The sequence below is a fragment of the Falco cherrug genome, chromosome Z (genome assembly GCF_023634085.1).
Source record: "Falco cherrug isolate bFalChe1 chromosome Z, bFalChe1.pri, whole genome shotgun sequence".
In the NCBI taxonomy this organism is placed as follows: Eukaryota; Metazoa; Chordata; class Aves; order Falconiformes; family Falconidae; genus Falco; species Falco cherrug.
The window spans coordinates 7,172,525-7,185,000 of NC_073720.1; positions in this window are offsets into that span (position 1 = coordinate 7,172,525).

Here is a 12,476-nt window from a genome sequence, read left to right on the forward strand (position 1 = left end):
TTTATCTCCATTGTGTTTTAACTTAGAAGGGAAAGAAAACAGCAAAGATATTTTATCTGTTCATGTACTATATAAGGACCTGTTGCACTGAGGTAGCATCCATATCTCCCTCCTGCTTCACTTGTCCACAGATGGAGCAAGCTGACCAAACTGAAACAAAAGGTGATAATGTGATTTAGATAAGATTTCTTCTGAGTTAGTAGATTGTTGAAAGTCTGGGTAACAGTGCTGAATTGTGGAGTCTCTTTTCTTTTTTGAGCTTATTTTAGGTATATTTTTCTGTAATTAAAAAAAAAGAAAAGAGGAGAGCAATTTTAGCAAAGAACCATTTGATGTAGTTGTTTCTTTAATTTGAGGTATAATTTTATTTCCTTATTACTAATATGAGTATAGAATTACCTTGAAAGTTCAGATTAGCTCACTTAAACTTGAATGGTCCATCAAACATGTATGTTTCTTACTATGCATATATCTTCACCCTATAAAATGCAGGCAACAACAATACAAAGGTTTTGCCTCAGATTTCAAAGACCACCTGGGGCCAGGTGGACTGACTTCTCGGAATGGAATATATAGCATTTCTTATAAACCCTTCCCAAATTCAGTGTGCTATGCAAAGAACAAAAACAACCACCAGAAATTACTCAGGTCTTGTAAATTTGATCAAAGTGCAAAACATATTTTGGGGAGCAAGTCTACTGTGGTGTGAGAGCTTTTTCTCCCCACCCCCCACCTCCAGATGGCTGTCTCTGCGTTTTAAATTAAACCTCTGTTGTACTGAAACGCACACTTAGCTGTGTGCCCATGGAGAGCTCCATGTGCTCAGATTTGACCAATATTTAAGCACTTTGTAAAGTAAACATTGTGGTGATTAAGCAATAAATGTGATATGGGTGAAGCCAGTTGCATTTAGCAGTGCTTTTCACATTGCCAGATGTGAAATGTCTGACCCCTTTATACATGCCATATACTTCCCATAAACTTATGTTTTGCATGCTGTAATGTCCAAATTTTCTGCTTTGTCTATTTTTTCTAATTTTACATTTGAATGGACAAAGAAGCAATTACTTGCTTGCACAAGAAAAGAAAGGAACACAGCCCACATTCTAATGTTTAACACTGGTGCTGATTCTGAATACTCTATTCTTGGATGATGTGCTTTCTGGCTATAGAAAGCAACCAGTAAGAAAGGGCAAGATTCTGAATGAGACAGAGGCAAAAACATAACCAAAGATTACTTAAGTGGTGATGAAAATACAGGGGCTGGGACAGACATCTGAATTATTCATCTCTGTTGATACCATAAACATGGCATGGAGCAAGCTGTAATATACGCCTTGGAGGTCACTTAGATAATGAAATCAGTTGTTTAGTTCAATAAAAATCATAGGAAGGAGTTTTGATTAAATAATAAGGATGCATTAACCACGATTTCTTTGAATACTTTTAAAGTCAGTGTAGGGGAGGGTGGTGTAAATCTCGTTTCCACTGAGAAACACAGCATTTTCTCCTTAAGAAGATTTTGCATTCTGATACAGTTACTTAATTCCTTTATTTTGGTATAAAAATACTACCACTTTCAAAATCTGAGACAGGTCAAAGTGTTAGGCAGCTCCTGTGACTCTATGGTAACCAGCACCATTTCCCAGTTTTCCCTTTGCACTGCATCGTCTGACTTTCATATGCCCCTTGTATTATGAAGTCTTTGGGGCAGGAACTAGCTTTTTATTGTCTATGTGGAAGTCAAGCAAGGTTCAAGGGATTTTTAATTTGATTCAATAGATGTGGCTATACCTTCTTATTATGAGCAACAGCGGAGGTGGTCTGGGCCAGAGAATGAGTTCTGACACCTATGGGAGCAGCTCGGAATAAACTCAACAAGTGGGAAGAAGCTAAATGCTGTATGGTCTCCCAATGCACAGTAGAAGGATGAACATGTCCTGGAGGATTCCTTCCATGTCCACAGTGGCTTGTTAGAGCATTTTCTCATTTCATTAATCTGTGCACATCTCTGATAGCCTGTTTATGTAAAGTTGCATGATATGAAAATGTTTTCTAATGACAGCTGTATTTAAACTGATCAGTTAGGAAACCAGAGATATTCTGTCAATATAGAGGGATTATGTTAGTGAGTGACTGATGCATCGGAAATTGTTCTACTGTGATACGACTGCAATCTTTAATTCCTGCAAGATAAGAGGTACAAATGTTAAGGAAATATGTTCATTTTCCAATGGTATTTGAGTGCTTAAGCACCTTGTATGTTTTTTGGGGTTTTTGTTGGTTTTTCTTTTTTTTTTTTTTTTTTTGTGGGGTTTTTTTTTTGTTTGGGATTGGTTCTGGTTTGGGGTATTGGTGGTTTGTTTGGTTTTTTTGGTTTTGGGAGAGGGGAGGGTATTCTAAGAATGCAGCCTATGTTTGAATTTACATATCATATGCCCATGGGAAGAAAGAATGGGAAATTTTTTCACTGTTTTTTAGATCATCATGCTTTCAGACCAGACTTACACAGCAATGTAAAAGTTCTAACTTAAACCCAAGTTACTTTAGAGCACCACGTTGCATCTGCCAATAGCCAGAAGTGGAGGTATAGAATAAGAACAGGGTGTGTGTACAGAAACAGTCTCTGCAATATTTTCCCATGCTGAATTCTTGTCCATGTTTGTTGGTTCATTTTTATTGCAAATCATTCTACAAAGAGCAGTCCACTGCCTCCAGCTCTGCTGGGCTACCCAGGTCTGTGGATCAACCGTATAAAATACACTGGACAAGTTTCCCAAGGCACTGGACGGACAGCAAAAAATATGACATCTTCCTCAAAAATGCAGAAGGTACTGGTTTTTTTTCAGATGCTGATGAGATTTAGTGAAAAGTTTCTTGCAGTCTAAGTCCAGAGTCAGTCCTCTGGGGAACGGCAAAAACAGAAAACCTGAAGTTCACCAAGAATTCCTCTTGAGTCCTGGCTGCCACAAAGTTATTATTTACAGCCCATTCTCATGGTTGCTTTGCCACTTGGCTCTTGAATGTCCCTGATGTCTGGTAGCTACTCGGGTAGGTAATCTATTCCATTGTCTGTTGGTTTGCCTTGTAAGAGGACATTTACATATGTGCAAAGATGTGGATAGAACAAAAAAGGTTCTGGTCATACATATTTAAAAGTGAAGTTGTATGAGGCTTCAGCTTAGGAGATAACACTGTATATTTATTTATCTTCTTAAAACATTGTTGTAGTTCCTGGAGCTTTCCTTGACACCTTATCTATCACGGTGCTTCCACTGAATATTCTAACACTGTGCCGCTTTTAATCTTCAGATGTAAACAAAAGCTTATTTTTTCATACCACCATCACAACCTGACAAAGGAGAGGCTGAATATTGATTTATCTGCTGAAAGAAACTGTCCAAAGATAATTCAAAATACCCCCCGATCTACTAAATATCCATTACCTGGCGTGTTCCTTTTTTTTTTTTTGCTTTTCTTATTTGGATTCTCACAGACCATATTTGTAGGGAGCATACTCCAGGTACTGAAAGCTGCAACTTTACTTCATGATTGTAACTTTGTGATTTGCACTAGGCACCGTAAAGGTAAGAATGATAAATCAGTGGCATAGTGCACTCTCACCTTGAATACTATGTTCCATTTTGGTCAACTCGACATGGCAGGAATAGAAAAGTCTTGAGACAAGGAATGAAAATGCCTAAGGTTTCCTGATGAGGAGAGATTAAAAACCCTGGAACTATTTAGGTGTCAGTTCCCCTGGTCCTTACTCCCATCTGTAATTCACCTGGCACTATGAGAGATTAACCAGAGCTGGCTAAGGCTTTGAGTACTGACATTGCTTATCTGCAGATACATTTCCATGTCCCTTATCACTACATATCTACATGTCGTCTTCCTTTGATGCAGTGAAGTTAGTGGCACAAGCACATATACAAGGGAAGCAGGAATGTGTCCTTAATATGGAAAGTGTGAGGAGAAAGTAAGAGGAAAAAAAATATATTAGAATACAAGTTACTTCGGAAAGATATTTTTACCACGATATGTGCGTAAAATGCCTAGCAGAGTGTGATCCAATGCTTCCAAAATATAAATGTGAAATATGAAGAAAGATGGAGCTGGCAGTGATATATAAATAATAAGTGACATGGAAAAAGCCCATTAGGAGTGCTCTTAATTTAGTTCTGTCTTAATTATACTATTAGGGTAAATGTCACCAGATGATGCATTTATATACAGTCTTCCAAATTCTTTTTCCTGGAATGCACAGAAAGGATTTATCCATAAAATGTATTTTATAGTATTATTAACCCTATATGTTGGAAGCTCTATAGGTGTCAGGGGAGTTTACTATCTTCCTTTTTTCAACATTTATGGCAAAACTGGGTCTGGGAACTGGGTAACTGGTGGTTAGATCAAAGAATTGTCAGTATACTTTTTGACCACCTCACCACTTTTTTCAGGGTTGTTGTACCCACTTCAATTAAATAACGTACTGTTTAAAGTAACGTTCCATGTCACTTATTGAGAAGTCCAAGATGCTAGGTAGCTCTCAACAGAAGGACACAATGAAATGATTAATGGTCAAAATAACTAAAGAACTAGTAATAAATCATTAAAAAAAAAATTACTTGATATTCAGCTCTGACCCATTGTAACCACCCTCTGACCACACTATGAAGTCAATGTCGAAAGCTATAATTACCCTTTTCGTAAAATGGATGGTTTATGCTTCCACCAGAAATATGCAGATAAGAAAAGAACATCAAAATTCATAACTGCTCAGATTTTTCAGAAATACTCATCATTTTTTAGGGGAAGAAAATGTTACCATCTGGCCTCTGTAGGTAGAGATCAAACACAGAGCTGAAATGCTGCAGTTTGTTGCCATTCATCACAGAGCAGAGGTAACCTCACTAAGGGCTTCATTCTTACCCTTTTATAAACAACATGCCAGAGATGCTGGTTGGTTTTGGTTTGGTTTAAAAAAAAAAACAACAACAAAAAAAACCAAAAAAACCCCAAAAAAACAAAAAAAACCCACAACAAAACAAAGCAAAGCAGCACAAAACAAAAATAATAGTAATAAAAAAAAACCAGAAATTTTCCTCGGTGAAATCAGTTTAAGGTTTTGTTGTTGTTGTTGTTGTTGTTGTTGTTGTTGTTGTTTTCTTATGTCTGCACAGGTTTATGAGCCTTCATCCAATCTGAATCTCAGGTGAAAAATGCTAATGTCATCAGGTGTTATTTGATCCTGAAGCTGGTCTTTTGCATACCCAAATTGAAAATGGGTGCTGAGTACTTCAAAAGTCTGGCTCTGAGCACTTGAGAAAAATACCTCTTTGTTACAGGTCTTGCTGGTGTTTCACATCTGTGGTGTGTAATGTCATGGGAGTGTCCTTTGCCATTCTGCATTAGTGGTGCCTGTCAGGTGCAAAGCACTAATACCTTGCAGTCAGACTTGTGACCTGGCACATCTATCTTACAGATGGCACCTCTGCTTATACCTGAGTTTGTCTGTATACATTCTTAACAGAGTTTTTAAAATCTGTGATGAAAAGCTTTTTACAGGACTTTGGCATGCAGCTCCCGTTGCTAATCCAGTCCTTCAGACTCCAAAATCATCTTTCTTGCATGGTAAGAGAGGGGGAAAAAAAGAAAAAGAAGTCACCTGGGAATCTAGGCAGCCACCTACTACATCATTTATCTTCCTTCAGCAATCCAAAAATCCAGATTTTAATATCTGCTAATGGGCTAAGAACATGCAAACCTTCATCTTTGTCATGTCCTGAGCAGTCACTGTTTGATAAAGCACTGGAAAAAGCCCTTAGGTGCTATTGAGCCCAATGGATAAAAATATGTATATTAATGTATTTCCTCTGTGTGTAGCTGGGATCAAGACTTGCTCATACCTCCTACAGGTCTCTGCTGCAGACTTGCAGGGTAAAGGAAAAGATCCTTGCCCGGAACTTTCTGCAGACTAGCAAAAAAGAGGAAGGAATGGCATCACTGAATTCCTAGTCTCTGGTGATACAGCCTAATACATGTGAAAAACGCTCAGTAGCACATGATCAATTACTAGGAGGCAAAGAGATATGTATATTGTTTGGTCAGAGTATTTTGACCTAAGGACAATCCTGTCTTAGAATCTGTTGTGGAGTCCCCATTCACAGAGAGAAAAACAAAAGCCTACTCTGATGTTTAAACTCTTTTTTTCAGAAAGCTCAAAGAGGCAATGTAAAAGGTTGTTTTACCAGGAATTCATGAGCACCAAATTCTTAGAGACTAAAAGAACAGAAATTTATGAAGTGAATAATACAAACTATACAAATGGAACAAGAAAGACAAGCAAGCTCATGTGAAAACTTACACTAAATGGATAAAAATGCAGTTTTCTATTTTAAGGATTCAATAAGCTATGGTATTTTGAAAGATGAATCTTTTTTTCTTCATTTTTATTTTCTTAATTTTTCACCAGTTAGCAAATTCAATAGATACGTGGCCATCTTAAATTTCATTTCCTCCATTTCTTCTACCAAACTGGTCTACATTTTTCAGAATGCTGTGTCTTCCTCCCAGTCTGAGCTTGTTAGGACTGTAATTGTCATTGGAGCTTACTCAGCTTCTTCTTCTATTACTAACTCATCTTCCTTTAAACCAAAGCAATTTGGTGCAATTATTCCACAACCTTTGTGCTATGTCCATTTTATGATTGTTAGCAGATGAGTAGATGAATATATTAGCAGATTAGTAGATGATCATAAACATTTAGAGTACAATTTCACTGAAGATATTAACTATTACACTCAGGAATCTCTTTAGTTTTCAAATTTAAAGGCAATTTCTAGTTTCTTTTTAAGCTGTATTTAGAGCAAAATATTTATGCTGATCTTAGAACCAGGCTTTTCATATAAATGAGGAGTTTGAGCAAATTTTTCAGAAACTTTGTAAAACTCTTTGTCCAGAAATAGCCGAGATAGGGTTTTTGTTTGGTTGGTTCAGTTTTTTTAGCTAAAACAAGTTAATCTCTCTCCATGAAGGAGAAGAAATAAAAGTGGAAAAAACCCCACAAAACCAACAAAATCAAACCTCTTCTTATTTCCAACTGAATCATTTACTGAAATGTATTCTTTGCTACTAATGTTAATTAGTAAGATACAGTCTTAACCAGGCTAATGTCAGGGACACTACCATCTTTTTGCTCTCACCATTATAAGATCATAATCTGTTTTAGTCAGTTAAAGATCCAAACTCTTCTGCAGTAGATCTTAAGCAATCAGTTTTAAATACGGCACATCAGGCTCAGGCTGGCCTTTTGCTACATTAACTTTAAACCAGAATGAATTACTCTACTTATACCTCTCCTGGCATAATCTAATTTTACCAGTCTCCTTATGTATCATTACCTTTGGACAGCAGCTGGTCTCTTTGGTGACTGTCCATTAGTACCTCTGAACATGAGATAACCCCACCTTCCTGATGAAGAGCAATGAAGAAATGTGTGTACGGGGGCTCATTTGGTGTGCCTAAATTATGGGAAACGTAGGTGAAATTGGCCTTGTAACATAAGTTAAAGCAAACAACTAACTTGGATGTCTTGGTAGCACCTGCCTTTGGTAACGTATGTTTACGACCAACATGAAATTCTAACTCTGTATGCGTTAAACCCAACTCTTATTCTGATTCCATACATCATCTTCCAGTATTTCAGAGTCTCAGAAAAACCCTTTTCCAAAACAAGCACTGTACTTTGTTCCAGGCTCTGTATTAATAATTGGAGAAGGTGAATTAATCAGACATAGTCCATTCTTACTGGCCTTCTCCAGTTTCTCGGTCAGTAAAAAATAATGGAAAAATGGCATTTTCATCCTTTCTTTTGTGAAATGCTGTTCAGTTGTGTAACATCCCATTACTATGAATGGTGAAGGTGGTGGTGTCCTTTTTTTCCCTTTTCTTTCCTCCATTTTTGTTGTTGTTGTTGTTGTTGGTGGTGGTGGTGGTTTTGGTTTGGTTGGTTTTGTTGGTGTTTTGGTTTTGGGTTTTTTTGTTTGTTTGGGGTTTTTTTTTGTTTTTTTTTTTTTTTTTGTTGTTGTTGTTCTTTTTTTCCTTTCCTTTTTTATCTTGGGCTTAGATTTCAAAAGTTCTAACTTGGTGCTCTTATAGAACCAGAAAATCAGATAAAAGTTTGGAAAGGAATCCTGCAGTTCATCTGCAGGAGGAACAATCTCCTCCCTGAAGCAGGGGCAACTTGCAAGTCTGCTCAGTCTGTGCAGAGTTTATTCCAGTCAAGTTTAGAAACTTCCATGTTTCTATTCTATTGTTTTGTTATTTTTCATGCTGTTTTGCATAATTTGCATGAAAAAAAAACCAAAACAAAAAACCAAAAACCAAGCAAAAGATATTCTATTATTCCTCACCCAAGCTGTGTATATTTATGCTTTTCTCCATCTCTGGTTTGTTCTGCATTCTATGGAAGATTTAGGAGCCCCGACTTTTGGGCATCAAGAATTCATATTAATCTAAGGTGAAACATGAAGACTAACCCACTTCTTTGTTTTTAATTCATTAAAGATAAAATTCAGACAATAGCTGGTATCTGAACTAGAACCTCACTCAGAAACCATTTGTTTTGTGGAGGACTTCAGGATTAAATCTCGTATTCCAATCTATCTCTTAATTTTTCAACATTGTTTTCATGACTTCTTGTGACAAAATAGCACGCACAATGTAATGAGTTTGCCACAGCCATAAAGTTTATTGACTTAGACTTTTATCTCAAAACCTTGATATTTATGTGAGTAGATAGAGGCATCACAGCTGTTCACAGATGACCTAGCCAGTGGCATTATTCAATACAAAACAAAAATACTTGTAGTCAGCCTGCAGCTTCTACAAATCTCTTCAACCCTTTCATTTTTGTTAAAGTGCCTAAAATACATGCACAACAGAAACAACACGAAGAGATTAAATAACACAGCAGAATTAAGTTTACAATCTTTGAGGTCTAGCAAAGACGCTCTGGAATAGATTATCTAGGAAGGCTGAGAGACCTTCATCCTTACTAGCATTGAGACTGTTAGACAAATGTAAACTGGTATTAAATAGGTGGCATGAATGCTCAAGCCAATTGCAGAATTGATCCATGGAGAAGATGTCCTCTTGAGAATCTTATCAGTTCTAATTTCTGTGAGAAAATGTAAAGTTAATATTTCCCATGTTTTATCAATGGGAAATATTGTCTGGTGGGTTTTCAGTAAATATGAACATTGGAGTCATGATGCTAATAGCAACATTAAAATGACTGAAATACTCTTATCAGTTCTGAACTTTGGTTTGGTGATAACAACTAGTGGAAGATATTTTTACAGTCTATTTTTATCCCCTAAAGACTTTGGTGACTTATAATCAGAGATAGAAAGATATTTGCAGAGGTGATTTATGCAGATTATCTTGAATTCTTGCTGGAATTTACCCTCAAAGTTTCAAAAGATTCTTTGTGGCCTGTAACAAGAGGCCTGTAACATCTGATGTAGGTGTGTGATGTCTTTAGTGACTATGAAAGATCAAATATGAACATCTCAGACTTTACCAAACCATTTCATTATTGAAGACTGAGTTGAAATCTTTTTCACGGCTCTATTTTTAGCCTTAGATAAAACACAGAAGTTCAGACATGCAGAATAAGTAAGAAATGTATTAAAAAAAAAAAAAAAAAAAACCAGAAAAAAAAAAAAGGAAAAAGTGTGTCTTAGAGAGGCATGTCAGGGGTACTTTGATTGCTTAACACAAGTCTGAATGGCAGTGAGATTCTTATTTTATCCAAGTCCATCAGCACTGAGAAAATCATATCATTTAACCAGTCTTCTGATTGTAGTTGAAAGTCCAAGGAATGTATATGATAATGAAAATAACAAATACTTTACCTTACGCATACTTTTTTTTTTCTTTTTCTACTACTGCACTCCTGAGTTCACAAGACTGACCCTTTCTTCAAAATAATTACTCACCATTGTCATCAGAGAGAAAAACTATCCCAACACCTTTTAACTATGTTTTCTTGTTTAAATATTGATATCCATAACTGTAGAGGATAAAGGAGTTCTCTACCAAGACACCAAAATCGGATGGCAAAGCAGAAGCAGTATGTTCGCTAAGCGACACTTCAGTTTCACAAGCATCCAGGTCCTCAGACTTATATTTCTGACTGTTGCTGAAGACTTTTCTTTTCAGGCTTTGGTGAATTTAAATTCACAGGTATTTAAAAGTGTATAAATTATCAGTTTCCCACTCTCACTCAAGAAGGAGTCCTTTCCAATTGTCCTTTGCAGAGAAATAGACATTTTAGTATGGCAATTAGCTAGTTTACTTAACTGAGAAGCAAATGTTCCCTGTGATCATTCAGGCTAACAGTGATAGCAAGCAAGAACAAATCCGTACTCTAATGACTGCAGATGGCAATACAATTCTACATCTCATCTCTACTTCATTGTGAATTCTCTTACTAATATCCTTATATGTCCATTTTAGACTTGGGGATTTTTATTTTTTTTTTCATGTTACTCCACATTTCCCACTGGTGTTAGTAATTAAAAGTCTCTAGAGAAGACTAAAGTTAATCTGAGCTCTTGTTCTGCCTCTAAGTTTCATAATTATAACTTGCTACGTTCATGGCTTTTTATGCAAGACCCAGTGTTTTATGCATTGCTATAGCAGTGCTGCTACTCTGCCTTTTGGGGAAGCAAGGGCAGAAGGGTATCTCATTCTTTTCCTGGGAGACCGCTATATATCAGGTCAGCCTTGAAAGCAGCAACCAGGAGCACAGAAGCTACAGATGCTTTTGTGGGACAGATTTCTTGGCTTTCCAGCATGGGGTCAATTATAGCAGCAATTACATCACAGCTTTAGCCAAAATCCTCCTTTTGGCATTGAAACAAACCACCTGCTGGTGTCCACTACAAGCAGTTAGATTTCAGCTAAAAAATAAAATAAAATAAAAAATATTAAAAATATCCAGTGCAATTTGGATGAGGCTAGGATGCAAAACAGCATGAAAATATTGCACCTGACCTCTATGACAAGTCAAAGTCCTGTCTGCTCTGATCTGCTCAACAAGTCTCCTCATTATTTTTAGTGCATCCCCTAGTGCAGCTTTTTTTTCCCACTTTCCAGGAGTAAACTTAATTCTCCAAAGAGGGGAAAAGAGATTGTTAGAGGGAATATGTCATGAGTAAAATACTACCAGCCAGATGGCACATGCCTCTGGGTCAGGGGAAGGAGAAATCTGCAGCTCTCCTAAGGTGACAGTTGGAAGAGTCTGAGCTTCACGAGGTATAATCCTTCTACCAGCTCTCTGGCCTGTAGAGCAAACATCTCTAAACATCATGTGGCATCGCCAAGGGTTCAGCCCAAGTGCTTTCTGTACTTTGGGGTAGATTTGAAGATCATGGACAACAGGAAAATTGAGACTGAAATTTCATCACAGCTCTTGAGGAGAAAGGGAAGGCTTTACATATGACACTACTCCACTCTGCAACTGTTTAAGGACTAAAAGCAATTAGGAGGATCAAGTAACTCAATGAAAGCCTAATGAAACATCTACTGAGGGAGGAGATAATCACAGTGGTTTTAATATTTGCCTTGTCTCTTTTCACACAAGAACTGTCCAGGAATACCAATCCTTACACAACTCTGGTCAAGAACGAATTCAGACTGCATCTGGACAGAAACTGCAGACCTCAAGCGCTGAAGGAATCTTAGCAGCTTGAATGGTTACTGCATGTCAGCTTCTGCTTGCGGTCTGCCAGGGCATTCTGGCTGTGTCCTTGCCACTTTCTGTGTGCTAACACAGGTGTTCAGGTGCATCAAGATAGCTCTGGGAGAAGAAAAACTAAGGTGTTTTTTTTTTCTTTTTTCATATTACTAGTTTAATACAGAAAAACATCCTTGTAACCAAGTTGACTGTGCCCACCTAAGTAGCTTGCTGCTACCAACAGGGATGCCTCCCTTTCTCTCCCCCACTCCCACTGCCCCAGATATGCAGTTTTGTATTCTTCTCATTTCCAGCACTGGCTCATGGGGTACAATTCATCTTACCAACTCATCACAAAATGAAGGGATCCAAATAATTTAAAAAAAATCAGATAATTTTACACTTGCTTAGGTAACTGAACTGGTTCTTAAGGGTGGGGAGAGGTAAGGCACGTGCCAGACAGTTCAAGAGTAGGGACAGGATCATGCCAAGAGGAGTCAGAAAAATCAAATAAATGCTCCCCCTTTAGTATTTTAGTTGGTCTTTGCGCCTTTTCACTGACATTATTCTTGGGATTCACCTTCTCTATGCTTTGATTTAAGGGTATAGAAAGTTTGTGAGGGAAGGCATGGGAAGTGGAGAGAAAAGAAACAAACTCATCTGTTGGATTAACTGCTAGAATGAGGTCAGAATTGCCCCCCAGACCATAGAAGTACAAGAAATGGTG